Below are 5,000 nucleotides of genomic sequence, written 5' to 3'. Positions count from 1 at the left end.
TGGAAAAAAAAATTTTTTGCCCGTCTCGACCAACTCGACCGATGGTGACCACAGCAGGGTGCTCCATACAAATTTTCCTTATGTGGAATTTTCAGTGTAAAATAAGGTTTCTCCAATCGATCGCGGGTTTCACTTTTCATCATTTGCTAGGTCTAACTATGATGTTTTGAGTGGTCCCGCAAAAATTTTTTCTTGGACCGGGCCTTCCTTCCCGGCCCTGTCGGTGTGCTCTGCAGTAGGGTGCTCCATACAAATTTTCCTTATGTGGAATTTTTCAGTGTAAAATAAGGTTTCTCCAATCGATCGCGGGTTTCACTTTTCATCATTTGCTAGGTCTAACTATGATGTTTTGAGTGGTCCCGCAAAAATTTTTTCTTGGACCGGGCCTTCCTTCCCGGCCCTGTCGGTGTGCTCTGCAGTAGGGTGCTCCATACAAATTTTCCTTATGTGGAATTTTTCAGTGTAAAATAAGGTTTCTCCAATCGATCGCGGGTTTCACTTTTCATCATTTGCTAGGTCTAACTATGATGTTTTGAGTGGTCCCGCAAAAATTTTTTCTTGGACCGGGCCTTCCTTCCCGGCCCTGTCGGTGTGCTCTGCAGTAGGGTGCTCCATACAAATTTTCCTTATGTGGAATTTTTCAGTGTAAAATAAGGTTTCTCCAATCGATCGCGGGTTTCACTTTTCATCATTTGCTAGGTCTAACTATGATGTTTTGAGTGGTCCCGCAAAAATTTTTTCTTGGACCGGGCCTTCCTTCCCGGCCCTGTCGGTGTGCTCTGCAGTAGGGTGCTCCATACAAATTTTCCTTATGTGGAATTTTTCAGTGTAAAATAAGGTTTCTCCAATCGATCGCGGGTTTCACTTTTCATCATTTGCTAGGTCTAACTATGATGTTTTGAGTGGTCCCGCAAAAATTTTTTCTTGGACCGGGCCTTCCTTCCCGGCCCTGTCGGTGTGCTCTGCAGTAGGGTGCTCCATACAAATTTTCCTTATGTGGAATTTTTCAGTGTAAAATAAGGTTTCTCCAATCGATCGCGGGTTTCACTTTTCATCATTTGCTAGGTCTAACTATGATGTTTTGAGTGGTCCCGCAAAAATTTTTTCTTGGACCGGGCCTTCCTTCCCGGCCCTGTCGGTGTGCTCTGCAGTAGGGTGCTCCATACAAATTTTCCTTATGTGGAATTTTTCAGTGTAAAATAAGGTTTCTCCAATCGATCGCGGGTTTCACTTTTCATCATTTGCTAGGTCTAACTATGATGTTTTGAGTGGTCCCGCAAAAATTTTTTCTTGGACCGGGCCTTCCTTCCCGGCCCTGTCGGTGTGCTCTGCAGTAGGGTGCTCCATACAAATTTTCCTTATGTGGAATTTTTCAGTGTAAAATAAGGTTTCTCCAATCGATCGCGGGTTTCACTTTTCATCATTTGCTAGGTCTAACTATGATGTTTTGAGTGGTCCCGCAAAAATTTTTTCTCTTAGCCAGTCGACCCTTTCGTCCATGTCGGTGTGCTCTGCAGTAGGGTGCTCCATACAAATTTTCCTTATGTGGAATTTTTCAGTGTAAAATAAGGTTTCTCCAATCGATCGCGGGTTTCACTTTTCATCATTTGCTAGGTCTAACTATGATGTTTTGAGTGGTCCCGCAAAAATTTTTTCTTGGACCGGGCCTTCCTTCCCGGCCCTGTCGGTGTGCTCTGCAGTAGGGTGCTCCATACAAATTTTCCTTATGTGGAATTTTTCAGTGTAAAATAAGGTTTCTCCAATCGATCGCGGGTTTCACTTTTCATCATTTGCTAGGTCTAACTATGATGTTTTGAGTGGTCCCGCAAAAATTTTTTCTTGGACCGGGCCTTCCTTCCCGGCCCTGTCGGTGTGCTCTGCAGTAGGGTGCTCCATACAAATTTTCCTTATGTGGAATTTTTCAGTGTAAAATAAGGTTTCTCCAATCGATCGCGGGTTTCACTTTTCATCATTTGCTAGGTCTAACTATGATGTTTTGAGTGGTCCCGCAAAAATTTTTTCTTGGACCGGGCCTTCCTTCCCGGCCCTGTCGGTGTGCTCTGCAGTAGGGTGCTCCATACAAATTTTCCTTATGTGGAATTTTTCAGTGTAAAATAAGGTTTCTCCAATCGATCGCGGGTTTCACTTTTCATCATTTGCTAGGTCTAACTATGATGTTTTGAGTGGTCCCGCAAAAATTTTTTCTTGGACCGGGCCTTCCTTCCCGGCCCTGTCGGTGTGCTCTGCAGTAGGGTGCTCCATACAAATTTTCCTTATGTGGAATTTTTCAGTGTAAAATAAGGTTTCTCCAATCGATCGCGGGTTTCACTTTTCATCATTTGCTAGGTCTAACTATGATGTTTTGAGTGGTCCCGCAAAAATTTTTTCTTGGACCGGGCCTTCCTTCCCGGCCCTGTCGGTGTGCTCTGCAGTAGGGTGCTCCATACAAATTTTCCTTATGTGGAATTTTTCAGTGTAAAATAAGGTTTCTCCAATCGATCGCGGGTTTCACTTTTCATCATTTGCTAGGTCTAACTATGATGTTTTGAGTGGTCCCGCAAAAATTTTTTCTCTTAGCCAGTCGACCCTTTCGTCCATGTCGGTGTGCTCTGCAGTAGGGTGCTCCATACAAATTTTCCTTATGTGGAATTTTTCAGTGTAAAATAAGGTTTCTCCAATCGATCGCGGGTTTCACTTTTCATCATTTGCTAGGTCTAACTATGATGTTTTGAGTGGTCCCGCAAAAATTTTTTCTTGGACCGGGCCTTCCTTCCCGGCCCTGTCGGTGTGTTCTGCAGTAGGGTGCTCCATACAAATTTTCCTTATGTGGAATTTTTCGGTGTAAAATAAGGTTTCTCCAATCGATCGCGGGTTTCACTTTTCATCATTTGCTAGGTCTAACTATGATGTTTTGAGTGGTCCCGCAAAAATTTTTTCTTGGACCGGGCCTTCCTTCCCGGCCCTGTCGGTGTGCTCTGCAGTAGGGTGCTCCATACAAATTTTCCTTATGTGGAATTTTTCAGTGTAAAATAAGGTTTCTCCAATCGATCGCGGGTTTCACTTTTCATCATTTGCTAGGTCTAACTATGATGTTTTGAGTGGTCCCGCAAAAATTTTTTCTTGGACCGGGCCTTCCTTCCCGGCCCTGTCGGTGTGCTCTGCAGTAGGGTGCTCCATACAAATTTTCCTTATGTGGAATTTTTCAGTGTAAAATAAGGTTTCTCCAATCGATCGCGGGTTTCACTTTTCATCATTTGCTAGGTCTAACTATGATGTTTTGAGTGGTCCCGCAAAAATTTTTTCTTGGACCGGGCCTTCCTTCCCGGCCCTGTCGGTGTGCTCTGCAGTAGGGTGCTCCATACAAATTTTCCTTATGTGGAATTTTTCAGTGTAAAATAAGGTTTCTCCAATCGATCGCGGGTTTCACTTTTCATCATTTGCTAGGTCTAACTATGATGTTTTGAGTGGTCCCGCAAAAATTTTTTCTTGGACCGGGCCTTCCTTCCCGGCCCTGTCGGTGTGCTCTGCAGTAGGGTGCTCCATACAAATTTTCCTTATGTGGAATTTTTCAGTGTAAAATAAGGTTTCTCCAATCGATCGCGGGTTTCACTTTTCATCATTTGCTAGGTCTAACTATGATGTTTTGAGTGGTCCCGCAAAAATTTTTTCTCTTAGCCAGTCGACCCTTTCGTCCATGTCGGTGTGCTCTGCAGTAGGGTGCTCCATACAAATTTTCCTTATGTGGAATTTTTCAGTGTAAAATAAGGTTTCTCCAATCGATCGCGGGTTTCACTTTTCATCATTTGCTAGGTCTAACTATGATGTTTTAAGTGGTCCCGCAAATATTTTTTCTCTTAGCCAGTCAACCCTTTCGTCCATGTCGGTGTGTTCTGCAGTAGGGTGCTCCAACCAAGTTTTCCTAATGAAAGTTTTTCGTGGTTTCGTGTGAGTTAAAAACTCCGGAACTTGGCTTATTTTCACCATAATTTCCACATATGGTGACCAACTCAATAAACGTTTTGTGCGTATCCTATGGACAGTTTTTCGCGTTCAACTTGGTGAACTAGGGTTGTTTTCCCGAAGGGTAAAAAAATCTGGACTTAGCCAAATTTTGAAATCTCCAACCAATCTTGGCCTGTTAGATTATCTTGGTTGGGTTGCTATGGGCTGCTACGGCCTACTTGATAGGCAATGTTTCAACTCTTGGAAGCTTTCGTGGTTGTTTAGAACTGTCCATGGCCTTCTTGATAGAAATGGCTTATCGTGGCCATGGACTTAGCAACATTTTGAGATCCAATCTTGGCCTGTTAGATTATCTTGGTTGGGTTGCTATGGGCTGGTACGGCCTACTTGATAGGCAATGTTTCAACTCTTGGAAGCTTTCGTGGTTGCTAAGCACAGTTCGTGGCCTTCTTGATAGAAATGGCTTATCGTGGCCATGGACTTAGCAAAATTTTGAATTCTCCAACCAATCTTGGCCTGTTAGAGTATCTTGGTTGGGTTGCTATGGGCTGGTACGGCCTACTTGATAGGCAATGTTTCAACTCTTGGAAGCTTTCGTGGTTGCTAAGCACTGTTCGTGGCCTTCTTGATAGAAATGGCTTATGGTGGCCATGGACTTAGCAACATTTTGAAGTCTCCAACCAATCTTGGCCTGTTAGATTATCTTGGTTGGGTTGCTATGGGCTGCTACGGCCTACTTGATAGGCAATGTTTCAACTCTTGGAAGCTTTCGTGGTTGTTTAGAACTGTCCATGGCCTTCTTGATAGAAATGGCTTATGGTGGCCATGGACTTAGCAAAATTTTGAAGTCTCCAACCAATCTTGGCCTGTTAGATTATCTTGGTTGGTTTGCTATGGGCTGGTACGGCCTACTTGATAGGCAATGTTTCAACTCTTGGAACCTTTCGTGGTTGCTAAGCACTGTCCATGGCCTTCTTGATAGAAATGGCTTATGGTGGCCATGGACTTAGCAAAATTTTGAAGTCTCCAACCAATCT

This window comes from Anopheles marshallii, assembly GCF_943734725.1.
Source record: "Anopheles marshallii chromosome X unlocalized genomic scaffold, idAnoMarsDA_429_01 X_unloc_106, whole genome shotgun sequence".
NCBI classification, from domain to species: Eukaryota; Metazoa; Arthropoda; class Insecta; order Diptera; family Culicidae; genus Anopheles; species Anopheles marshallii.
The sequence above is the reverse complement of the archived record's forward strand: the minus strand, read 5'-3'. Positions refer to the sequence as shown.